The sequence below is a fragment of the Oncorhynchus gorbuscha genome, unplaced genomic scaffold, assembly GCF_021184085.1.
Source record: "Oncorhynchus gorbuscha isolate QuinsamMale2020 ecotype Even-year unplaced genomic scaffold, OgorEven_v1.0 Un_scaffold_537, whole genome shotgun sequence".
Taxonomy (NCBI): domain Eukaryota; kingdom Metazoa; phylum Chordata; class Actinopteri; order Salmoniformes; family Salmonidae; genus Oncorhynchus; species Oncorhynchus gorbuscha.
Window position 1 is genome coordinate 278,996 of NW_025745361.1, and position 27,500 is coordinate 306,495.

The 27,500-nt window shown below is 46.2% G+C and overlaps 1 protein-coding gene across 1 annotated transcript in view; it reads left to right on the forward strand.

Moving 5' to 3' along the window:
* Positions 1–27,500, forward strand: part of card11 (caspase recruitment domain family, member 11) — a 173,422-nt gene that overhangs the window by 160 nt on the left and 145,762 nt on the right. The gene's annotated exons all lie outside the window — the stretch shown is intronic.

A 27,500-nucleotide genomic window follows, 5' to 3' on the forward strand; every position in this document is an offset into this window, starting at 1 on the left:
CATTCATTTGTGTTTTCAACTGCTAAGCAACAGCTGGGTGAAGATGTAAAGATTTAAATAGTTTAATTATCTAATAGTGATGTGTCTCAGTTTAAACCAAAACGATGGAGAGGAGAGAACTGGGGGAGAGAAACAGAGACTACAGGGAAACAGAAAGATAGAGAGAGCGAACTGGGGGAGAGAAACAGAGACTACAGGGAAACAGAAAGATAGAGTGAATGACAATCTGCCGTAGAGAGAGAGAGAACTGGGGGAGAGAAACAGAGACTACAGGGAAACAGAAAGATAGAGAGAGCGAACTGGGGGAGAGAAACAGAGACTACAGGGAAACAGAAAGATAGAGTGAATGTCAATCTGCCGTAGAGAGAGAGAGAACTGGGGGAGAGAAACAGAGACTACAGGGAAACAGAAAGATAGAGAGAGCGAACTGGGGAGAGAAACAGAGACTACAGGGAAACAGAAAGATAGAGTGAATGTCAATCTGCCGTAGAGAGAGAGAGAACTGGGGGAGAGAAACAGAGACTACAGGGAAACAGAAAGATAGAGTGAATGTCAATCTGCCGTAGAGAGAGAGAGAACTGGGGGAGAGAAACAGAGACTACAGGGAAACAGAAAGATAGAGTGAATGTCAATCTGCCGTAGAGAGAGAGAGAACTGGGGAGAGAAACAGAGACTACAGGGAAACAGAAAGATAGAGTGAATGACAATCTGCCGTAGTAGAGAGAGAACTGGGGAGAGAAACAGAGACTACAGGGAAACAGAAAGATAGAGTGAATGACAATCTGCCGTAGAGAGAGAGAGAACTGGGGGAGAGAAACAGTATATAGTACATACAGTCAGTATATAGTACAGTACATGAAGTATATAGTACATACAGTCAGTATAGTACAGTACAGGAAGTATATAGTACATACAGTCAGTATAAAGTACAGTACAGGAAGAATATAATACATACAGTCAGTATATAGTACAGTAAGTATATAGTACATACAGTCAGTATAGTACAGTACGGGAAGTATATAGTACATACAATCAGTATAGTACAGTACAGGAAGTATATAGTACCCACAGTCTGTATAGTATAGTACAGTACAGGAAGTATATAGTACATACAGTCAGTATAGTATAGTAGTACGGGAAGTATATAGTACATACAGTCAGTATAGTACAGCACAGGAAGTATATAGTACATACAGTCAGTATAGTATAGTATAGTACAGGAAGTATATAGTACATACAGTCAGTATAGTATAGTATAGTATATAGTACATACAGTCAGTATAGTATATAGTATATACAGTCAGTATAGTACAGCACAGGAAGTATATAGTACATACAGTCAGTATAGTATAGTATAGTATAGTACAGGAAGTATATAGTACATACAGTCAGTATAGTATAGTATAGTACGGGAAGTATATAGTACATACAGTCAGTATAGTATAGTATAGTACGGGAAGTATATAGTACATACAGTCAGTATAGTATAGTATAGTACAGGAAGTATATAGTACATACATTCAGTATAGTACAATATAGTACAGGAAGTATATAGTGCATACAGTCAGTGTAGTACAATATAGTACAGGAAGTATATAGTGCATACAGTCAGTGTAGTATAGTATAGTACAGGAAGTATATAGTACATACAGTCAGTATAGTATAGTATAGTACGGGAAGTATATAGTACATACAGTCAGTATAGTATAGTAAATGAAGTATATAGTACATACAGTCAGTATAGTATAGTACAGTACAGGAAGTATATAGTACATACAGTCAGTATAGTATAGTACAGTACAGGAAGTATATAGTACATACAGTCAGTATAGTATAGTACAGTACAGGAAGTATATAGTACATACAGTCAGTATAGTATAGTACAGTACAGGAAGTATATAGTACATACAGTCAGTATAGTATAGTACAGTACAGGAAGTATATAGTACATACAGTCAGTATATAGTATATAGAGTCAGTATAGTACAGTAAATGAAGTATATAGTACATACAGTCAGTGTAGTACAGTACAGTAAGTATATAGTACATACAGTCAGTATAGTACAGTAGAGTACAGTAAGTATTTATTTAAAAAAATATATATATATTTCACCTTTATTTATCCTGTATATAGTACATACAGTCAGTATAGTACAGTATTGTACAGCACAGTAAGTATATAGTACATACAGTCAGTATAGTACAGTATTGTACAGCACAGTAAGTATATAGTACATACAGTCAGTATAGTACAGTACAGGAAGTATACAGTACATACAGTCAGTATAGTACAGTATAGTACAGCAAGCATATAGTACAGTACAGTAAGTATATAGTATATAGAGTCAGTATAGTACAGTATAGTATATTACAGTAAGTATATAGTACATACAGCCAGTACAGTACAGTATTGTATAGTACAGTAAGTATATAGTATATAACGCCAGTATAGTACAGTATAGTACAGTAAGTATATAGTATATAAAGCCAGTATAGTACAGTATAGTACAGCAAGCATATAGTACATACAGTCAGTATAGTAAAGTAGCCTTACATTCTGTCTCAGAGACTCATTCCGGACTTCTCCTTAGATGGGGGGCTGGTTTTGTGGCAGTTGGACTTTCTGAGCCAACGGTCAAAGTGGGTCAAAATAGGTCCCCACGTGTCGGACATACGCAACACCAACACAGTCTCTCCTCAGGGATGTGTTGTGTCTCCACTCCACCACCAACACAGTCTCTCCTCAGGGATGTGTTGTGTCTCCACTCCACCACCAACACAGTCTCTCCTCAGGGATGTGTTTTGTCCCCACTCCACCACCAACACAGTCTCTCCTCAGGGATGTGTTGTGTCTCCACTCCACCACCAACACAGTCTCTCCTCAGGGATGTGTTGTGTCCCCACTCCACCACCAACACAGTCTCTCCTCAGGGATGTGTTTTGTCCCCACTCCACCACCAACACAGTCTCTCCTCAGGGATGTGTTGTGTCCCCACTCCACCACCAACACAGTCTCTCCTCAGGGATGTGTTGTGTCCCCACTCCAACACCAACACAGTCTCTCCTCAGGGATGTGTTGTGTCTCCACTCCACCACCAACACAGTCTCTCCTCAGGGATGTGTTGTGTCCCCACTCCAACACAGTACTAGCTGAGTGGAGTACAGTATTAGCTGAGTGGAGTACAGTACTAGCTGAGTGGAGTACAGTACTAGCTGAGTGGAGTACAGTACTAGCTGAGTGGAGTACAGTACTAGCTGAGTGGAGTACATTACTAGCTGGACGGAGTACAGTACTAGCTGAGTGGAGTACAGTACTAGCTGAGTGGAGTACAGTACTAGCTGAGTGGAGTACAGTACTAGCTGAGTGGAGTACATTACTAGCTGGACGGAGTACAGTACTAGCTGAGTGGAGTACAGTATTAGCTGAGTGGAGTACAGTACTAGCTGAGTGGAGTACAGTACTAGCTGAGTGGAGTACAGTACTAGCTGAGTGGAGTACAGTACTAGCTGAGTGGAGTACATTACTAGCTGGACGGAGTACAGTACTAGCTGAGTGGAGTACAGTACTAGCTGAGTGGAGTACAGTACTAGCTGAGTAGAGTACAGTACTAGCTGAGTGGAGTACATTACTAGCTGGACGGAGTACAGTACTCTCTCTCCTCTCCTCTCCTCTCCTCTCCTCTCCTCTCCTCTCCCTCTCCTCTCTCCTCTCCTCTCCTCTCCTCTCCTCTCCTCTCCTCTCCTCTCCTCTCCTCTCCTCTCCTCTCCTCTCCTCTCCTCTCCTCTCCCCTCCCCTCCCTCCCTCTCCTCTCCTCTCCTCTCCTCTCTTCTCTCCTCTTCTCTTCTCTTCTCTTCTCTTCTCTTCTCTTCTCTCCTCTCCTCTCCTCTCTTCTCTTCTCTTCTCTTCTCTTCTCTTCTCTCTCCTCTCCCTCTCCTCTCCTCTCCTCTCCTCTCCTCTCCTCTCCTCTCCTCTCTTCTCTTCTCTTCTCTCTCTCCCTCTCCTCTCCTCTCCTCTCCTCTCCTCTCCCTCTCCTCTCCTCTCTCCTCTCCTCTCTCTCCTCTCCTCTTCTCTCCTCTTCTCTTCTCTTCTCTTCCAGTTTAACCCAGATATCATATTCCTCCAGGCTTCACTGAACAATAGAGCTTTTATCATCCTCATGGAGCACCTACACACACACACACACACACACACACACACACACACACACACACACACACACACACACACACACACACACACACACACACACACACACACACACACACACACACACACACACACACACACACACACACACACACACACACACACGCATGCACGCACGCACGCACGCACGCACGCACGCACACACACACACACTCAAAAATACACTTGCAGATTGTGAATCTGCGCGGGCTCTGAGCTCTGTTACTGTTGACACGTTATCAAGAGATTCATAAAGTTATTTAAAGTTTTGTAAATTTGTAAAAAGAGATTCATAAAACCAGTATGATCTACTGGGAGGTAATCATCTCTTTGATTTGTGTACATAGATTGATTATGTGAAAATGACATGCCATTAGTTTGCTTAAATAAATACAAATATCATCAATCTGCACACAATACCCCATGATGAAGAAGTGAAAACAAGTTTTTAGACATTTTTATTAAAAATAAAAACCAAAATACCTTATTTACATAAGTATTCAGACCCTGACTCATCCGTGAGATGTTTCTACAAGTTGATTACCTGTGGTAAATTCAACTGATTTGGAAAGGCACCCGCCTGTCTATATAAGTTCCCCACAGTTGACAGTGCTATCGCTCTCCTCCAGCACACAGACACTGTTGAGTGACTCTGAACTGACAATGGCCCCAAGTCATTATATTTTTTTCCTTGTGCATTTTGCTATTTGCCTCATGACTCCTGCTTCGTTGACTATGAACTTTCTTGTTGACAGGCTCTGTTTGTTTCCACACTCAGGACTTTGACTCTATATAGGTTACAAAGACTTAAAACAAAATCAGGAATCAAGGTAAGACCCAAGTGCAGACTGTCAGGACAGGCAGAGTAGAGACCAAGGTACAGGACGGCAGGCTGGCTCAGGGTCAGAGACAGGCAGAGGTCTGTAATCCAGAGACCAAGGTACAGGACGGCAGGCTCAGGGTCAGAGACAGGCAGAGGTCTGTAATCCAGAGTAGAGACCAAGGTACAGGACGGCAGGCTCAGGGTCAGAGACAGGCAGAGGTCTGTAATCCAGAGTAGAGACCAAGGTACAAAACGGCAGGCTCAGGGTCAGAGACAGGCAGAGGTCTGTAATCCAGAGACCAAGGTACAGGACGGCAGGCTGGCTCAGGGTCAGAGACAGGCAGAGGTCTGTAATCCAGAGTAGAGACCAAGGTACAGAACGGCAGGCTCAGGGTCAGAGACAGGCAGAGGTCTGTAATCCAGAGACCAAGGTACAGGACGGCAGGCTGGCTCAGGGTCAGAGACAGGCAGAGGTCTGTAATCCAGAGTAGAGACCAAGGTACAGAACGGCAGGCTCAGGGTCAGAGACAGGCAGAGGTCTGTAATCCAGAGACCAAGGTACAGGACGGCAGGCTGGCTCAGGGTCAGAGACAGGCAGAGGTCTGTAATCCAGAGACCAAGGTACAGGACGGCAGGCTGGCTCAGGGTCAGAGACAGGCAGAGGTCTGTAATCCAGAGTAGAGACCAAGGTACAGGACGGCAGGCTCAGGGTCAGAGACAGCCAGAGGTCTGTAATCCAGAGTAGAGACCAAGGTACAGGACGGCAGGCTCAGGGTCAGAGACAGGCAGAGGTCTGTAATCCAGAGTAGAGACCAAGGTACAGGACTGCAGGCTGGCTCAGGGTCAGAGACAGGCAGAGGTCTGTAATCCAGAGACCAAGGTACAGGACGGCAGGCTCAGGGTCAGAGACAGGCAGAGGTCTGTAATCCAGAGACCAAGGTACAGGACGGCAGGCTCAGGGTCAGAGACAGGCAGAGGTCTGTAATCCAGAGACCAAGGTACAGGACGGCAGGCTGGCTCAGGGTCAGAGACAGGCACAGGTCTGTAATCCAGAGACCAAGGTACAGGATGGCAGGCTCAGGGTCAGAGACAGGCAGAGGTCTGTAATCCAGAGTAGAGACCAAGGTACAGGACGGCAGGCTCAGGGTCAGAGAAAGGCAGAGGTCTGTAATCCAGAGTAGAGACCAAGGTACAGGACGGCAGGCTGGCTCAGGGTCAGAGACAGGCAGAGGTCTGTAATCCAGAGACCAAGGTACAGGACGGCAGGCTCAGGGTCAGAGAAAGGCAGAGGTCTGTAATCCAGAGACCAAGGTACAGGACGGCAGGCTCAGGGTCAGAGACAGGCAGAGGTCTGTAATCCAGAGTAGAGACCAAGGTACAGGATGGCAGGCTCAGGGTCAGAGACAGGCAGAGGTCTGTAATCCAGAGTAGAGACCAAGGTACAGGACGGCAGGCTCAGGGTCAGAGACAGGCAGAGGGTTAGATGGTTAGGGTTAGATGGGTTAGGGTTAGATGGTTAGGGTTAGATGGGTTAGGGTTAGATGGGTTAGGGTTAGATGGGTTAGATGGTTAGGGTTAGATGGGTTAGGGTTAGATGGTTAGGGTTAGATGGTTAGGGTTAGATGGGTTAGGGTTAGATGGTTAGGGTTAGATGGGTTAGGGTTAGATGGGTTAGGGTTAGATGGTTAGGGTTAGATGGGTTAGGGTTAGATGGGTTAGGGTTAGATGGGTTAGATGGTTAGGGTTAGATGGTTAGTGTTAGATGGTTAGGGTTAGATGGGTTAGGGTTAGATGGGTTAGATGGTTAGGGTTAGATGGGTTAGGGTTAGATGGGTTAGATGGGTTAGGGTTAGATGGGTTAGATGGGTTAGATGGTTAGGGTTAGATGGTTAGGGTTAGATGGGTTAGGGTTAGATGGTTAGGGTTAGATGGGTTAGGGTTAGATGGTTAGGGTTAGATGGGTTAGGGTTAGATGGGTTAGGGTTAGATGGTTAGGGTTAGATGGGTTAGGGTTAGATGGGTTAGGGTTAGATGGGTTAGATGGGTTAGATGGTTAGGGTTAGATGGGTTAGGGTTAGATGGTTAGGGTTAGATGGTTAGGGTTAGATGGGTTAGGGTTAGATGGTTAGGGTTAGATGGGTTAGGGTTAGATGGGTTAGGGTTAGATGGTTAGGGTTAGATGGGTTAGGGTTAGATGGTTAGGGTTAGATGGGTTAGGGTTAGGGTTAGATGGTTAGGGTTAGATGGTTAGGGTTAGATGGTTTAGGGTTAGATGGGTTAGATGGTTAGGGTTAGATGGGTTAGGGTTAGATGGGTTAGATGGGTTAGGGTTAGATGGGTTAGATGGGTTAGGGTTAGATGGTTAGGGTTAGATGGGTTAGGGTTAGATGGTTAGGGTTAGATGGGTTAGGGTTAGATGGTTAGGGTTAGATGGGTTAGGGTTAGATGGGTTAGATGGTTAGGGTTAGATGGGTTAGATGGGTTAGGGTTAGATGGGTTAGATGGGTTAGGGTTAGATGGGTTAGATGGGTTAGGGTTAGATGGGTGAGGGTTAGATGGGTTAGGGTTAGATGGGTTAGGGTTAGATGGGTTAGGGTTAGATGGGTTAGATGAGTTAGGGTTAGATGGGTTAGGGTTAGATGGTTAGGATTAGATGGTTAGGGTTAGATGGGTTAGGGTTAGATGGGTTAGGGTTAGGGTTAGGGTTAGATGGGTTAGGGTTAGATGGTTAGGGTTAGATGGGTTAGGGTTAGATGGGTTAGATGGGTTAGGTTTAGATGGGTTAGGGTTAGATGGGTTAGGGTTAGATGGGTTAGATGGGTTAGGTTTAGATGGGTTAGGGTTAGATGGGTTAGGGTTAGATGGGTTAGGGTTAGATGGGTTAGATGGGTTAGGTTTAGATGGGTTAGATGGGTTAGGGTTAGATGGGTTAGGGTTAGATGGGTTAGATGGTTAGGGTTAGATGGGTTAGATGGTTAGGGTTAGATGGGTTAGGGTTAGATGGGTTAGGGTTAGATGGGTTAGATGGGTTAGGGTTAGATGGGTTAGGGTTAGATGGGTTAGATGGTTAGGGTTAGATGGGTTAGATGGTTAGGGTTAGATGGTTAGGGTTAGATGGTTAGGGTAAGATGGTTAGGGTTAGATGGGTGAGGGTTAGATGGGTTAGGGTTAGATGGCTTAGATGGGTTAGATGGGTGAGGGTTAGATGGGTTAGATGGTTAGGGTAAGATGGGTGAGGGTTAGATGGGTTAGATGGTTAGGGTTAGATGGGTTAGATGGTTAGGGTTAGATGGGTGAGGGTTAGATGGGTTAGATGGGTTAGATGGGTTAGATGGGTTAGGGTTAGATGGGTTAGGGTTAGATGGGTTAGATGGGTGAGGGTTAGATGGGTGAGGGTTAGATAGGTGAGGGTTAGATGGGTGAGGGTTAGATGGGTTAGGTTAGATGGGTTAGATGGGTTATGGGTGAGGGTTAGATGGGTTAGATGGGTTAGGGTGAGGGTTAGATGGGTTAGATGGGTTAGGGTGAGGGTTAGATGGGTTAGATGGGTTAGGGTGAGGGTTAGATGGGTTAGATGGGTTATGGTGAGGGTTAGATGGGTTAGGGTGAGGGTTAGATGGGTTAGGGTGAGGGTTAGATGGGTTAGGGTTAGATGGGTGAGGGTTAGATGGTTAGGGTTAGATGGGTTAGATCGGTGAGGGTTAGCTGGGTGAGGGTTAGATTGGTTAGGGTTAGATGGGTTAGATGGGTTAGGGTTAGATGGGTTAGATGGGTTAGATGGGTTAGGGTTAGATGGGTTAGGGTTAGATGGGTTAGGGTTAGATGGTTAGATGGGTGAGGGTTAGATGGGTTAATGGTTAGATGGTTAGGGTTAGATGGTTAGGGTTAGATGGGTTAAGATTAGATGGGTTAGATGGGTTAGATGGGTTAGGGTTAGATGGGTTAGATGGGTTAGGGTTAGATGGGTTAGGGTTAGATGGGTTAGATGGTTAGGGTTAGATGGGTTAGATGGTTAGGGTTAGATGGGTTAGATGGTTAGGGTTAGATGGGTTAGGGTTAGATGGTTAGGGTTAGATGGGTTAGGGTTAGATGGTTAGGGTTAGATGGGTGAGGGTTAGATGGGTTAGGGTTAGATGGGTTAGATGGGTTAGGGTTAGATGGGTTAGGGTTAGATGGGTTAGGGTTAGATGGGTTAGGGTTAGATGGGTGAGGGTTAGATGGGTTAGTGTTAGATGGGTTAGGGTTAGATGGGTTAGATGGGTTAGGGTTAGATGGGTTAGGGTTAGATGGGTTAGGGTTAGATGGGTGAGGGTGAGATGGGTTAGGGTAAGATGGGTTAGGGTTAGATGGGTTAGATGGTTAGGGTTAGATGGGTTAGGGTTAGATGGGTTAGGGTTAGATGGTTAGGGTTAGATGGGTTAGGGTTAGATGGGTTAGGGTTAGATGGGTTAGATGGGTTAGGGTTAGATGGGTTAGGGTTAGATGGGTGAGGGTTAGATGGGTTAGGGTTAGATGGGTTAGGGTTAGATGGGTTAGGGTTAGATGGTTAGGGTTAGATGGGTTAGGGTTAGATGGGTTAGGGTTAGATGGGTTAGGGTTAGATGGTTAGGGTTAGATGGGTTAGGGTTAGATGGGTTAGGGTTAGATGGTTAGGGTTAGATGGGATATATGGGTTAGGGTTAGATGGTTAGGGTTAGATGGGTTAGGGTTAGATGGGTTAGGGTTAGATGGGTTAGGGTTAGATGGTTAGGGTTAGATGGGTGAGGGTTAGATGGTTAGGGTTAGATGGGTTAGGGTTAGGGTTAGGGTTAGATGGGTTATAATAATAATATAATATATGCCATTTAGCAGACGCTTTTATCCAAAGCGACTTACAGTCATGTGTGCATACATTCTACGTATGGGTGGTCCCGGGAATCGAACCCACTACCCTGGCGTTACAAGCGCCATGCTCTACCAACTGAGCTACAGAAGGACCACAGATGGTTAGGGTTAGATAGGTGAGGGTTAGATGGGTTAGATAGGTTAGATGGGTGAGGGTTAGATGGGTTAGTGTTAGATGGGTTAGATGGGTTAGATGGGTTAGTGTTAGATGGGTTAGGGTTAGATGGGTTAGATGGGTGAGGGTTAGATGGGTTAGATGGGTGAGGGTTAGATGGGTTAGATGGGTTAGGGTTAGATGGGTTAGATGGGTGAGGGTTAGATGGGTGAGTGTTAGATGGGTTAGGGTTAGATGGGTTAGGGTTAGATGGTTAGATGGGTGAGGGTTAGATGGGTTAATGGTTAGATGGTTAGGGTTAGATGGTTAGGGTTAGATGGGTTAGGGTTAGATGAGTTAGATGGGTTAGGGTTAGATGGGTTAGATGGGTTAGATGGGTTAGATGGGTTAGATGGGTGAGGGTTAGATGGGTTAGATGGGTTAGTGTTAGATGGGTTAGATGGGTTAGATGGGTGAGGGTTAGATGGGTTAGATGGGTTAGATGGGTTAGATGGGTGAGGGTTAGATGGGTTAGGGTTAGATGGGTGAGGGTTAGGGTTAGATGGGTTAGGGTTAGATGGTTAGGGTTAGATGGGTTAGGGTTAGATGGTTAGGGTTAGATGGGTGAGGGTTAGATGGGTTAGGGTTAGATGGGTTAGATGGGTTAGGGTTAGATGGGTTAGGGTTAGATGGGTTAGGGTTAGATGGGTTAGGGTTAGATGGGTGAGGGTTAGATGGGTTAGTGTTAGATGGGTTAGGGTTAGATGGGTTAGATGGGTTAGGGTTAGATGGGTTAGGGTTAGATGGGTTAGGGTTAGATGGGTGAGGGTGAGATGGGTTAGGGTAAGATGGGTTAGGGTTAGATGGGTTAGATGGTTAGGGTTAGATGGGTTAGGGTTAGATGGGTTAGGGTTAGATGGGTTAGATGGGTTAGGGTTAGATGGGTTAGGGTTAGATGGGTGAGGGTTAGATGGGTTAGGGTTAGATGGGTTAGGGTTAGATGGTTAGGGTTAGATGGGTTAGGGTTAGATGGGTTAGGGTTAGATGGGTTAGGGTTAGATGGTTAGGGTTAGATGGGTTAGGGTTAGATGGTTAGGGTTAGATGGTTAGGGTTAGATGGGTTAGGGTTAGATGGGTTAGGGTTAGATGGGTTAGATGGGTTAGATGGTTAGGGTTAGATGGGTTAGGGTTAGATGGTTAGGGTTAGATGGTTAGGGTTAGATGGGTTAGGGTTAGATGGTTAGGGTTAGATGGGTTAGGGTTAGATGGGTTAGGGTTAGATGGTTAGGGTTAGATGGGTTAGGGTTAGATGGTTAGGGTTAGATGGGTTAGGGTTAGGGTTAGATGGTTAGGGTTAGATGGTTAGGGTTAGATGGTTTAGGGTTAGATGGGTTAGATGGTTAGGGTTAGATGGGTTAGGGTTAGATGGGTTAGATGGGTTAGGGTTAGATGGGTTAGATGGGTTAGGGTTAGATGGTTAGGGTTAGATGGGTTAGGGTTAGATGGTTAGGGTTAGATGGGATATATGGGTTAGGGTTAGATGGTTAGGGTTAGATGGGTTAGGGTTAGATGGGTTAGGGTTAGATGGTTAGGGTTAGATGGGTGAGGGTTAGATGGTTAGGGTTAGATGGGTTAGGGTTAGGGTTAGGGTTAGATGGGTTAGATGGTTAGGGTTAGATAGGTGAGGGTTAGATGGGTTAGATAGGTTAGATGGGTGAGGGTTAGATGGGTTAGTGTTAGATGGGTTAGATGGGTTAGTGTTAGATGGGTTAGGGTTAGATGGGTTAGATGGGTGAGGGTTAGATGGGTTAGATGGGTGAGGGTTAGATGGGTTAGATGGGTTAGGGTTAGATGGGTTAGATGGGTGAGGGTTAGATGGGTGAGTGTTAGATGGGTTAGGGTTAGATGGGTTAGGGTTAGATGGTTAGATGGGTGAGGGTTAGATGGGTTAATGGTTAGATGGTTAGGGTTAGATGGTTAGGGTTAGATGGGTTAGGGTTAGATGAGTTAGATGGGTTAGGGTTAGATGGGTTAGATGGGTTAGATGGGTTAGATGGGTGAGGGTTAGATGGGTTAGATGGGTTAGTGTTAGATGGGTTAGATGGGTTAGATGGGTGAGGGTTAGATGGGTTAGATGGGTTAGATGGGTTAGATGGGTGAGGGTTAGATGGGTTAGGGTTAGATGGGTGAGGGTTAGATGGGTTAGATGGGTGAGGGTTAGATGGGTTAGATGGGTGAGGGTTAGATGGGTTAGATGGGTGAGGGTTAGATGGGTTAGATGGGTGAGGGTTAGATGGGTTAGATGGTTAGGGTTAGATGGGTTAGATGGGTTAGGGTTAGATGGGTTAGATGGGTTAGGGTTAGATGGGTTAGATGGGTTAGGGTTAGATGGGTTAGATGGGTTAGGGTTAGATACCTAGGATAGGATAAGTAATCCTTCTCACCCCCCCCCTTTAAGATTTAGATGCACTATTGTAGGGTTAGATGGGTTAGATGGGTTAGATGGGTTAGGGTTAGATGGGTTAGATGGGTTAGGGTTAGATGGGTTAGATGGGTTAGGGTTAGATACCTAGGATAGGATAAGTAATCCTTCTCACCCCCCCCCCTTTAAGATTTAGATGCACTATTGTAGGGTTAGATGGGTTAGATGGGTTAGATGGGTTAGATGGGTTAGGGTTAGATGGGTTAGATGGGTTAGATGGGTTAGGGTTAGATGGTTAGGGTTAGATGGGTTAGGGTTAGATGGGTTAGGGTTAGATGGTTAGGGTTAGATGGGATATATGGGTTAGGGTTAGATGGTTAGGGTTAGATGGGTTAGGGTTAGATGGGTTAGGGTTAGATGGGTTAGGGTTAGATGGTTAGGGTTAGATGGGTGAGGGTTAGATGGTTAGGGTTAGATGGGTTAGGGTTAGGGTTAGGGTTAGATGGGTTAGATGGTTAGGGTTAGATAGGTGAGGGTTAGATGGGTTAGATAGGTTAGATGGGTGAGGGTTAGATGGGTTAGTGTTAGATGGGTTAGATGGGTTAGATGGGTTAGTGTTAGATGGGTTAGGGTTAGATGGGTTAGATGGGTGAGGGTTAGATGGGTTAGATGGGTGAGGGTTAGATGGGTTAGATGGGTTAGGGTTAGATGGGTTAGATGGGTGAGGGTTAGATGGGTGAGTGTTAGATGGGTTAGGGTTAGATGGGTTAGGGTTAGATGGGTTAGATGGGTTAGGGTTAGATGGGTTAGATGGGTTAGGGTTAGATACCTAGGATAGGATAAGTAATCCTTCTCACCCCCCCCCCTTTAAGATTTAGATGCACTATTGTAGGGTTAGATGGGTTAGATGGGTTAGATGGGTTAGGGTTAGATGGGTTAGATGGGTTAGGGTTAGATGGGTTAGATGGGTTAGGGTTAGATACCTAGGATAGGATAAGTAATCCTTCTCACCCCCCCCTTTAAGATTTAGATGCACTATTGTAGGGTTAGATGGGTTAGATGGGTTAGATGGGTTAGATGGGTTAGGGTTAGATGGGTTAGATGGGTTAGATGGGTTAGATGGGTTAGATGGGTTAGGGTTAGATGGTTAGGGTTAGATGGGTTAGGGTTAGATGGGTTAGGGTTAGATGGTTAGGGTTAGATGGGATATATGGGTTAGGGTTAGATGGTTAGGGTTAGATGGGTTAGGGTTAGATGGGTTAGGGTTAGATGGGTTAGGGTTAGATGGTTAGGGTTAGATGGGTGAGGGTTAGATGGTTAGGGTTAGATGGGTTAGGGTTAGGGTTAGGGTTAGATGGGTTAGATGGTTAGGGTTAGATAGGTGAGGGTTAGATGGGTTAGATAGGTTAGATGGGTGAGGGTTAGATGGGTTAGTGTTAGATGGGTTAGATGGGTTAGATGGGTTAGTGTTAGATGGGTTAGGGTTAGATGGGTTAGATGGGTGAGGGTTAGATGGGTTAGATGGGTGAGGGTTAGATGGGTTAGATGGGTTAGGGTTAGATGGGTTAGATGGGTGAGGGTTAGATGGGTGAGTGTTAGATGGGTTAGGGTTAGATGGGTTAGGGTTAGATGGGTTAGATGGGTTAGGGTTAGATGGGTTAGATGGGTTAGGGTTAGATACCTAGGATAGGATAAGTAATCCTTCTCACCCCCCCCCTTTAAGATTTAGATGCACTATTGTAGGGTTAGATGGGTTAGATGGGTTAGATGGGTTAGATGGGTTAGGGTTAGATGGGTTAGATGGGTTAGATGGGTTAGATGGGTTAGGGTTAGATGGTTAGGGTTAGATGGGTTAGATGGGTTAGGGTTAGATACCTAGGATAGGATAAGTAATCCTTCTCACCCCCCCTTTAAGATTTAGATGCACTATTGTAAAGTGACTGTTCCACTGGATGTCATAAGGCGAATGCACCAATTTGTAAGTCGCTCTGGATAAGAGCGTCTGCTAAATGACTTAAATGTAAATGTAAATGTAGATGACCGGTCAGATGTAAGATCACCTTTATTTAACCAGGTAGACCAGATCACCTTTATTTAACCAGGTAGACCAGATCACCTTTATTTAACCAGGTAGACCAGATCACCTTTATTTAACCAGGTAGACCAGATCATCTTTATTTAACCAGGTAGACCAGATCACCTATATTTAACCAGGTAGACCAGATCACCTTTATTTAACCAGGTAGACCAGATCACCTTTATTTAACCAGGTAGACCAGATCACCTTTATTTAACCAGGTAGACCAGATCACATTTATTTAACCAGGTAGACCAGATCACATTTATTTCACCAGGTAGACCAGATCACCTATATTTAACCAGGTAGACCAGATCACCTTTATTTAACCAGGTAGACCAGATCACCTTTATTTAACCAGGTAGACCAGATCACCTTTATTTAACCAGGTAGACCAGATCACATTTATTTAACCAGGTAGACCAGATCACATTTATTTCACCAGGTAGACCAGATCACCTTTATTTAACCAGGTAGACCAGATCACCTTTATTTAACCAGGTAGACCAGATCACCTTTATTTAACCAGGTAGACCAGATCACCTTTATTTAACCAGGTAGACCAGATCACCTATATTTAACCAGGTAGACCAGATCACCTTTATTTAACCAGGTAGACCAGATCACCTTTATTTAACCAGGTAGACCAGATCACCTTTATTTAACCAAGTAGACCAGATCACCTTTATTTCACCAGGTAGACCAGATCACCTATATTTAACCAGGTAGACCAGATCACCTATATTTAACCAGGTAGACCAGACCACCTTTATTTAACCAGGTAGACCAGATCACCTTTATTTAACCAGGTAGACCAGATCACCTTTATTTAACCAGGTAGACCAGATCACCTTTATTTCACCAGGTAGACCAGATCACCTATATTTATCCAGGTAGGCTAGAAGTTGAGAACAAGTTCTCATTTACAACTGCGACCTGGCCAAGATAAAGCATAGCAATTGACACAAACAACAACACAGAGTTACACATGGAGTAAACAATAAACAAGTCAATAACACAGTAGAAAAAAATAAAAAATAGTCTATATACAATGTGTGCAAAAGGCAGGGGGAGGTAGGCAAATAATTACATTTTAGCACATTAACACTGGAGTGATAAATGATCAGATGGTCATGTACAGGTAGAGATACTGGTGTGCAAAAGAGCAGAAAAGTAAATAAATAAAAACAGTATGGGGATGAGGTAGGTAAATTGGGTGGGCTAACCCCAACCCTAAACCTAACCCTAACCCATAAACAGAAACCCTCTTAAACTGAACTCAATTTGTAAGTCGCTCTGGATAAGAGCGTCTGCTAAATTACTTAAATGTAAATGTAAATGTAACTCCAACCCTAACCCCTAACCCCTAACCCTAACCCTACACCCAACCCTAACCCTAACCCTAAACCCAACCCTAACCCTAACCCTAACTCTAAACCCAACTCTAACCCTAAACCCAACCCTAACCCTAACCCTAAACCCAACTCTAACCCTAAACCCAACTCTAACCATAAACCCAACCCTAACCCTAACCCTAAACCCAACTCTAACCCTAACCCCCAACCCTAACCCTAACCCTAAACCCAACTCCAACCCTAACCCCAACCCTAAACCCTAACCCTACACCCAACCCTAACCCTAACCCTAAACCCAACCCTAACCCTAACCCTAACTCTAAACCCAACTCTAACCCTAAACCCAACCCTAACCCTAAACCTAAACCCAACTCTAACCCTAAACCCAACTCTAACCATAAACCCAACCCTAACCCTAACCCTAAACCCAACTCTAACCCTAACCCCCAACCCTAACCCTAACCCTAAACCCAACTCCAACCCTAACCCCAACCCTAAACCTTAACCCTAACCCTAACCTAAACCCAACTCTAACCCTAACCCTAAAGGCCAACTCAAACCCTAACCCCAACTCTAACCCTAACCCCTAACCCCAACCCTTAACCCTAACCCTAACCCTAACCCCTAACCCTAACCCTTAACCCTAACCCTAACCCTAACCCTAACCCCCAACCCCCAACCCTAACCCCCAACCTTAACCCCTATCCCTAACCCTAACCCTAATGGAATACTAAAACTAAAGCCTGTAACTCTCCAGGACTAATGCAGGGTTAGAACTAAAGCCTGTAACCCTGTAGGACTAGTGCAGGGTTAGAACTAAAGCCTGTAACTCTGTAGGACTAGTGCAGGGTTAGAACTAATTCTGTAACTCTGTAGGACTAGTGCGGGGTTAGAACTAAAGCCTGTAACTCTGTAGGACTAGTGCAGGGATAGAACTAAAGCCTGTAACTCTCCAGGACTAGTGCAGGGTTAGAACTAAAGCCTGTAACTCTCCAGGACTAGTGCAGGGTTAGAAATCAGATTAGACAAGGGAGCTTCCACCTTCTCTGCAATCAGAGATAGAAAGGATGGAGATCGAGAGAGAGAGGGAAAGAGAGAGAGATGGAAAGATACAGGGAAAGGGAGAGAGATAACATGAGGGTGAGAAAGAGAGAGAGAGAGAGAGAGATGGAAAGATACAGGGAAAGGGAGAGAGAGAGATGGAAAGATACAGGGAAAGGGTGAGAGATAACAAGAGGGCGAGAGAGAGAGAGAGATGGAAAGATACAGGGAAACGGAGAGAGAGATAACAAGAGGGCGAGAGAGAGAGAGAGAGAGAGAGAGAGAGAGAGAGAGAGAGAGAGAGAGAGAGAGAGAGAGAGAGAGAGAGAGAGAGAGAGAGAGAGAGAGATGGAAAGATACAGGGAAAGGGAGAGAGATAACAAGAGGGCGAGAAAGAGAAAGAGAGAGAGATGGAAAGATACAGGGAAAGGGAGAGAGATAACAAGAGGGCGAGCAGAGTCGTACATTTCCTCAGTGAAAACAATGTACTAAGCAAATGTCAAATTAGCTTTTTACCAATTTACCGCACGACAGACCACGCATTCACCCTGCACACCCTAACAAACAAACAAACAAACAGAGGCTTTTCATGCTGACCAGATCTTCTGCACAGATTCTGTCAGAGCTGGGCCCTGACTGTAACATAATAATAATGGTGTTCCAACAACGGTCCAGGACCACAAATACAAATTCCATCTAGACACCGTTGCTCTAAAAACAAACTGCATGAACCTCGGCCTAAACATCAGTGCCACAGGTAACTTCCACAAAGCTGTGATCGATCTGAGAGACAAGGCAAGAAGGGCATTCTACGCCATCAAAAGGAACATAACATTCGACATCCCAATTTGGATCTGGCTAAAAATAGTTGAATCAATTATAGAATCCATTGTCCTTTAAGGTTGTGAGGTCTTGGGGTCCGCTCACCAACTAAGAATTCACAAAATGAGACCAACACCAAATTGACACCAAAATATCCTCCGTGTGCAACGTAAAACACCAAATAATGCAGAGCAGAATCAGGCCGATACCCGCTAATGATCAAAATCCAGAAAAGAGACGTTCAATTCTACAACCACCTAAAAGGGACCGATTCACAAACCTTCCATAACAAAGCCATCACCTACAGAGAGATGAACCTGGAGAAGAGTCCCCTAAGCAAGCTGGTCCTGGGGCTCTGTTCACAAACACAAACAGAGCCTACAGAGAGATGAGCCTGGAGAAGAGTCCCCTAAGCAAGCTGGTCCTGGGGCTCTGTTCACAAACACAAACAGACCCCACAGAGCCCCAGGACAGCAATAGCATCACAATTAGACCCAACCAAATCATGAGAAAACACATTGGAAAGAATTGACCAAAAAACTTAAATGCTATTTGGCCCTAAATAGAGAGTTCACAGTGGCAAAAAAACAACATTAAGGAGAGGGAGAGAGAGCCTTGCTATTGAGAAAGGCTGCCAAATACCTTCCCACTGTGGCAGAATACCTGACCCAACATTAAGGAGAGGGAGAGAGAGAGCCTTGCTATTGAGAAAGGCCGCCAAATACCTGATCACTGTGGCAGAATACCTGACCCAACTATAAGGAGAGTGAAAGAGAGAGCCCTGCTATTGAGAAAGGCTGCCGAATACCTGACCACTGTGGCAGAAAACTTGACCCAAAATTAAGGAGGGAGAGAGAGAGAGCTTTGCTATTGAGAAAGGCCGCCGAAGGCAGACCTGGGACTCAAGAGAAGACAGGCTATGTCCACGCTGCCCACAAAAGGAGATAGAAACAGCTGCATCAACTAACCTCCTGCCAAATATATGGCCATATTAGAGACACGTATTTCCCTCAGATTAAACAGACCCACAAATTAGAAATTAGAAAACAAATCCAATTTTGATGAACTCCCATATCTACTGGGTGAAATACCACTGTGTGCCATCACAGCAGCAAGATGTGTGACCTGTTGCCACAAGAAAAGGGCAACCAGTGAAGAACAAACACTATTGTAAATACAACCCACTTTTATGTTGATTTATTTTCCCTTTAGTACTTTAACTATTTGTACATCGTTACAACACTGTATATTTAGACATGATATATAGTCTGTACATTTTGTATTGTTTATTTCACCTGTTAACATATGTTTCCTCGGCCAATACATTGACATTGAACTGAGTCTTGACATCTGCAGTAGAAGGAGGAAGTGGGAAGTGGCTTTCTGAGTCACACACTACACATTAAGAGAAGAGGAAACGTCTGTGGGTAACCGTGTGTGTGTGTGTGTGTGTGTGTGTGTGTGTGTGTGTGTGTGTGTGTGTGTGTGTGTGTGTGTGTGTGTGTGTGTGTGTGTGTGTGTGTGTGTGTGTGTGTGTGTGTGTGTGTGTGTGTGTGTGTGTGTGTGTGTGTGTGTGTGTGTGTGTGTGTGTGTGTGTGTGTGTGTGTGTGTGTGTGTGTGTGTGTGTGTGTGTGTGTGATTGTGTGTGTGTGTGTGTGTGTGTGTGTGTGTGTGTGTGTGTGTGTGTGTGTGTGTGTGTGTGTGTGTGTGTGTGTGTGTGTGTGTGTGTGTGTGGAAACAACTGTTCTTTCCGTCTCCTTTCCTTCCTGACACATGCATACCTACATTTGCATAGAGCTGTTATCTGGGGTGTGTGTGTTAGATAGGGCTGATTTGCCTGGCTGAAGACACAAAGCAGGGTTATAGAGCCACTAGGGTTAGAGTTAGGGGTAGAGCAGGGCCAACCAGACACAGTATAGAGATAGAGGTAGAGAGAGAGAAATATGTAGAGAGGAGAGAGAGGTAGAGAGAGAGAGAGAGAGAGGTAGAGAGAGAGAGCGAGAGAGGAGAGAGAGAGAGGTAGAGAGAGAGAGGTAGAGAGAGAGAGAAAGAGAGAGAGAGAGAAATATGTAGAGGTAGAGAGAGAGAGAAAGAGAAATATGTAGAGGTAGCGAGAGAGAGGTAGAGAGAGAGAGAGGTAGAGAGAGAGAGAGGAGAGAGAGAGAGGTAGAGAGAGAGAGGTAGAGAGAGAGAGAAAGAGAGAGAGAGAGAAATATGTAGAGGTAGAGAGAGAGAGAAAGAGAAATATGTAGAGGTAGCGAGAGAGAGGTAGAGAGAGAGAGAAAGAGAGAGAGAGAAATATGTAGAGGTAGAGAGAGAGAGGTAGAGAGAGAGAGAGAGCGAGAGAGGAGAGAGAGAGAGAGAAATATGTAGAGGTAGAGAGAGAGAGAGAGAGAGAGAGAGAGAGAGAGAGAGGGATAGAGAGAGAGAGAGAAATATGTAGAGGTACAGGGAGAGAGAGAGAAATATGTAGAGGTAGAGAGAGATAAATATGTAGAGGTAGAGAGAGATAAATATGTAGAGGTAGAGAGAGAGAGAGAGAGAGAGAGAGAGAGAGAGAGAGAGAGAGAGAGAGAGAGAGAGAGAGGAGAGAGAGGGAAGAGAGAGAGAAATATGTAGAGGAGAGAGAGAGAGAGAGAGAGGGGGAGAGAGAGAAATATGTAGAGGTAGAGAGAGAGAGAGAGAGGGGGGGAGGGGAGAGAATAGAGAGAGAGAGAGAGAGAGAGAGAGAGAGAGAGAGAGAGAGAGAGGGCGGGGGGGAGAGAGAGAAATATGTAGAGGTAGAGAGGTAGAGAGAGAGAGAGACAGCACCCGGCCTCACCCTACTAGAATCCGAAGTCAAATGTCTACTGTTTGCTGATGATCTGGTGCTTCTGTCACCAACCAAGGAGGGCCTACAGCAGCACCTAGATCTTATGCACAGATTCTGTCAGACCTGGGCCCTGACAGTAAATCTCAGTAAGACCAAAATAATGGTGTTCAAAAAGGGCCAGTCACCAGGACCACAAATTCCATCTAGACATTGTTGCCCTAGAGCACACAAAAAACTATACATACCTTGGCCTAAACATCAGCGCCACAGGTAACTTCCACAAAGCTGTGAACAATCTGAGAGACAAGGCAAGAAGGGCATTCTATGCCATCAAAAGGAACATACATTTCAACATACCAATTAGGATCTGGCTAAAAATACTTGAATCAGTCATAGAGCCCATTGCCCTTTATGGTTGCGAGGTCTGGGGTCCGCTCACCAACCAAGACTTCACAAAATGGGACAAACACCAAATTGAGACTCTGCACGCAGAATTCTGCAAAAATATCCTCCGTGTACAACGTGGAACACCAAATAATGCAGAGCAGAATGAGTCTGATACCTGCTAATGATCAAAATCCAGAAAAGAGCCGTTAGATTCTACAACCACCTAAAAGGGAACGATTCCCAAACCTTCCATAACAAAGCCATCACCTACAGAGAGATGAACCTGGAGAAGAGTCCCCTAAGCAAGCTGGTCCTGGGGCTCTGTTCACAAACACACCCTACAGAGCCCCAGGACAGCAGCACAATTAGACCCAACCAAATCATGAGAAAAACAAAAAGATAATTACTTGACACATTGGAAAGAATTAACAAAAAAACAGAGCAAACTAGAATGCTATTTGGCCCTACACAGAGAGTACACAGCGGCAGAATACCTGACCACTGTGACTGACCCAAAATTAAGGAAAACTTTGACTATGTACAGACTCAGTGAGCATAGCCTTGCTATTGAGAAAGGCCGCCGTAGGCAGACATGGCTCTCAAGAGAAGACAGGCTATATGCTCACTACCCACAAAATGAGTTGGAAACTGAGCTGCACTTCCTAACCTCCTGCTCCATATTAGATATACATATTTCCCTCAGAAACACAGATCCACAAAGAATTCGAGAACAAATGCAATTTTGATAAACTCCCATATCTACTGGGTGAAATTCCACAGTGTTCCATCACAGCAGCAAGATTTGTGAGGAAGAGAGACAGACAGAGGGAGAGACATGGGGAAGAGAGACAGACAGAGGGAGAGACATGAGGAAGAGAGACAGACAGAGAGAGAGACATGAGGAAGAGAGACAGACAGAGGAAGCGACATGAGGAAGAGAGACAGACAGAGGGAGAGACATGAGGAAGAGAGACAGACAGAGGAAGCGACATGAGGAAGAGAGACAGACAGAGGAAGCGACATGAGGAAGAGAGACAGACAGAGGGAGAGACATGAGGAAGAGAGACAGACAGAGGGAAAGATGAGGAAGAGAGACAGACAGAGGGAGAGACATGAGGAAGAGTGACAGACAGAGGGAGAGACATGAGGAAGAGTGACAGACAGAGGGAGAGACATGAGGAAGAGAGACAGACAGAGGGAGAGACATGAGGAAGAGAGACAGACAGAGAGAGAGACATGAGGAAGAGAGACAGACAGAGGGAGAGACATGAGGAAGAGAGACAGACAGAGGGAAAGATGAGGAAGAGAGACAGACAGAGGGAGAGACATGAGGAAGAGAGACAGACAGAGGGAAAGATGAGGAAGAGAGACAGACAGAGGGAGAGACAGACAGAGGGAGAGACATGAGGAAGAGAGACAGACAGAGGGAGAGACATGGGGAAGAGAGACAGACAGAGGGAAAGATGAGGAAGAGAGACAGACAGAGGGAGAGACATGAGGAAGAGAGACAGACAGAGTGAGAGACATGAGGAAGAGAGACAGACAGAGGGAGAGACATGGGGAAGAGAGACAGACAGAGGGAGAGACATGAGGAAGAGAGACAGACAGAGGGAGAGACATGGGGAAGAGAGACAGACAGAGGGAGAGACATGAGGAAGAGAGACAGACAGAGGGAGAGACATGAGGAAGAGAGACAGACAGAGGGAAAGATGAGGAAGAGAGACAGACAGAGGGAGAGACATGAGGAAGAGAGACAGACAGAGGGAGAGACATGAGGAAGAGAGACAGACAGAGGGAAAGATGAGGAAGAGTGACAGACAGAGTGAGAGACATGAGGAAGAGTGACAGACAGAGGGAGAGACATGAGGAAGAGTGACAGACAGAGGGAGAGACATGAGGAAGAGAGACAGACAGAGGGAGAGACAGACAGAGGGAGAGGGTCCGCTCACCAACCAAGATTTCACAAAATGGGACAAACACTAAATTGAGTCTATGCATGCAGAATTCTGCAAAAACATCCTCTGTGTACAACATAGAACACCAAATAATGCAGAGCAGAATGAGTCTGATACCTGCTAATGATCAAAATCCAGAAAGTTACATTCTACAACCACCTAAAAGGTGCAAGCTGGTCCCGGGGCTCTGTTCACAAACACACCCTACAGAGCCCCAGGACAGCAACACAATTAGACCCAACCAAATCATGAGAAAACTAAAAGATAATTACTTGACACATTGGAAAGAAATGACCAAAAAACAGAGCAAACTAGAATGCTATTTGGCCCTACACAGAGAGTTCACAGTGGCAGAATACCTGAGCACTGTGACTGACCCTAAACAGAGAGTACACAGTGGCAGAATACCTGACCACTGTGACTGACCCTAAACAGAGAGTTCACAGTGGCAGAATACCTGAGCACTGTGACTGACCCTACACAGAGAGTGGCAGAATACCTGAGCACTGTGACTGACCCTACACAGAGAGTGGCAGAATACCTGAGCACTGTGACTGACCCTACACAGAGAGTGGCAGAATACCTGAGCACTGTGACTGACCCTACACAGAGAGTGGCAGAATACCTGACCACTATGACTGACCCTACACAGAGAGTTCACAGTGGCAGAATACCTGAGCACTGTGACTGACCCTACACAGAGAGTGGCAGAATACCTGAGCACTGTGACTGACCCTACACAGAGAGTGGCAGAATACCTGAGCACTGTGACTGACCCTACACAGAGAGTGGCAGAATACCTGAGCACTGTGACTGACCCTACACAGAGAGTGGCAGAATACCTGAGCACTGTGACTGACCCTAAACAGAGAGTGGCAGAATACCTGAGCACTGTGACTGACCCTACACAGAGAGTGGCAGAATACCTGAGCACTGTGACTGACCCTACACAGAGAGTGGCAGAATACCTGACCACTGTGACTGACCCTAAACAGAGAGGACACAGCGGCAGAATACCTGACCACTGTGACTGACCCTAAACAGAGAGTACACAGTGGCAGAATACCTGAGCACTGTGACTGACCCTACACAGAGAGTGGCAGAATACCTGAGCACTGTGACTGACCCTACACAGAGAGTGGCAGAATACCTGAGCACTGTGACTGACCCTACACAGAGAGTGGCAGAATACCTGAGCACTGTGACTGACCCTACACAGAGAGTGGCAGAATACCTGAGCACTGTGACTGACCCTACACAGAGAGTGGCAGAATACCTGAGCACTGTGACTGACCCTACACAGAGAGTGGCAGAATACCTGAGCACTGTGACTGACCCTACACAGAGAGTGGCAGAATACCTGAGCACTGTGACTGACCCTACACAGAGAGTGGCAGAATACCTGAGCACTGTGACTGACCCTACACAGAGAGTGGCAGAATACCTGAGCACTGTGACTGACCCTACACAGAGAGTGGCAGAATACCTGACCACTGTGACTGACCCTAAACAGAGAGGACACAGCGGCAGAATACCTGACCACTGTGACTGACCCTAAACAGAGAGTACACAGTGGCAGAATACCTGAGCACTGTGACTGACCCTACACAGAGAGTTCACAGTGGCAGAATACCTGAGCACTGTGACTGACCCTAAACAGAGAGTACACAGTGGCAGAATACCTGAGCACTGTGACTGACCCTACACAGAGAGTGGCAGAATACCTGAGCACTGTGACTGACCCTACACAGAGAGTGGCAGAATACCTGAGCACTGTGACTGACCCTACACAGAGAGTGGCAGAATACCTGACCACTATGACTGACCCTACACAGAGAGTTCACAGTGGCAGAATACCTGAGCACTGTGACTGACCCTACACAGAGAGTGGCAGAATACCTGAGCACTGTGACTGACCCTACACAGAGAGTGGCAGAATACCTGAGCACTGTGACTGACCCTACACAGAGAGTGGCAGAATACCTGAGCACTGTGACTGACCCTACACAGAGAGTGGCAGAATACCTGAGCACTGTGACTGACCCTAAACAGAGAGTGGCAGAATACCTGAGCACTGTGACTGACCCTACACAGAGAGTGGCAGAATACCTGAGCACTGTGACTGACCCTACACAGAGAGTGGCAGAATACCTGACCACTGTGACTGACCCTAAACAGAGAGGACACAGCGGCAGAATACCTGACCACTGTGACTGACCCTAAACAGAGAGTACACAGTGGCAGAATACCTGAGCACTGTGACTGACCCTACACAGAGAGTGGCAGAATACCTGAGCACTGTGACTGACCCTACACAGAGAGTGGCAGAATACCTGAGCACTGTGACTGACCCTACACAGAAGTGGCAGAATACCTGAGCACTGTGACTGACCCTACACAGAGAGTGGCAGAATACCTGAGCACTGTGACTGACCCTACACAGAGAGTGGCAGAATACCTGAGCACTGTGACTGACCCTACACAGAGAGTGGCAGAATACCTGAGCACTGACCCTACACAGAGAGTGGCAGAATACCTGAGCACTGTGACTGACCCTACACAGAGAGTGGCAGAATACCTGAGCACTGTGACTGACCCTACACAGAGAGTGGCAGAATACCTGAGCACTGTGACTGACCCTACACAGAGAGTGGCAGAATACCTGAGCACTGTGACTGACCCTACACAGAGAGTGGCAGAATACCTGACCACTGTGACTGACCCTAAACAGAGAGGACACAGTGGCAGAATACCTGACCACTGTGACTGACCCTAAACAGAGAGTACACAGTGGCAGAATACCTGAGCACACTGACCCTACACAGAGAGTGGCAGAATACCTGAGCACTGTGACTGACCCTACACAGAGAGTGGCAGAATACCTGAGCACTGTGACTGACCCTACACAGAGAGTGGCAGAATACCTGAGCACTGTGACTGACCCTACACAGAGAGTGGCAGAATACCTGAGCACTGTGACTGACCCTACACAGAGAGTGGCAGAATACCTGAGCACTGTGACTGACCCTACACAGAGAGTGGCAGAATACCTGAGCACTGTGACTGACCCTACACAGTGGCAGAATACCTGAGCACTGTGACTGACCCTACACAGAGAGTGGCAGAATACCTGAGCACTGTGACTGACCCTACACAGAGAGTGGCAGAATACCTGAGCACTGTGACTGACCCTACACAGAGAGTGGCAGAATACCTGAGCACTGTGACTGACCCTACACAGAGAGTGGCAGAATACCTGAGCACTGTGACTGACCCTACACAGAGAGTGGAATACCAGCAACCCTACACAGAGAGTGAGCACTGTGACTGACCCTACACAGAGAGTGGCAGAATACCTGAGCACTGTGACTGACCCTACACAGAGAGTGGCAGAATACCTGAGCACTGTGACTGACCCTACACAGAGAGTGGCAGAATACCTGAGCACTGTGACTGACCCTACACAGAGAGTGGCAGAATACCTGAGCACTGTGACTGACCCTACACAGAGAGTGGCAGAATACCTGAGCACTGTGACTGACCCTACACAGAGAGTGGCAGAATACCTGAGCACTGTGACTGACCCTACACAGAGAGTGGCAGAATACCTGAGCACTGTGACTGACCCTACACAGAGAGTGGCAGAATACCTGAGCACTGTGACTGACCCTACACAGAGAGTGGCAGAATACCTGAGCACTGTGACTGACCCTACACAGAGAGTGGCAGAATACCTGAGCACTGTGACTGACCCTACACAGAGAGTGGCAGAATACCTGAGCACTGTGACTGACCCTACACAGAGAGTGGCAGAATACCTGAGCACTGTGACTGACCCTACACAGAGAGTGGCAGAATACCTGAGCACTGTGACTGACCCTACACAGAGAGTGGCAGAATACCTGAGCACTGTGACTGACCCTACACAGAGAGTGGCAGAATACCTGAGCACTGTGACTGACCCTACACAGAGAGTGGCAGAATACCTGAGCACTGTGACTGACCCTACACAGAGAGTGGCAGAATACCTGAGCACTGTGACTGACCCTACACAGAGAGTGGCAGAATACCTGAGCACTGTGACTGACCCTACACAGAGAGTGGCAGAATACCTGAGCACTGTGACTGACCCTAAACAGAGAGGACACAGTGGCAGAATACCTGAGCACTGTGACTGACCCTACACAGAGTACACAGTGGCAGAATACCTGAGCACTGTGACTGACCCTACAGAGACAGAGCACTGTGAGTGGCAGAATACCTGAGCACTGTGACTGACCCTACACAGAGAGTGGCAGAATACCTGAGCACTGTGACTGACCCTACACAGAGAGTGGCAGAATACCTGAGCACTGTGACTGACCCTACACAGAGAGTGGCAGAATACCTGAGCACTGTGACTGACCCTACACAGAGAGTGGCAGAATACCAGCACTGTGACTGACCCTACACAGAGAGTGGCAGAATACCTGAGCACTGTGACTGACCCTACACAGAGAGTGGCAGAATACCTGGCAGACTGACCCTACACAGAGAGTGGCAGAATACCTGAGCACTGTGACTGACCCTAAACAGAGAGTGGCAGAATACCTGAGCACTGTGACTGACCCTAAACAGAGAGTGGCAGAATACCTGAGCACTG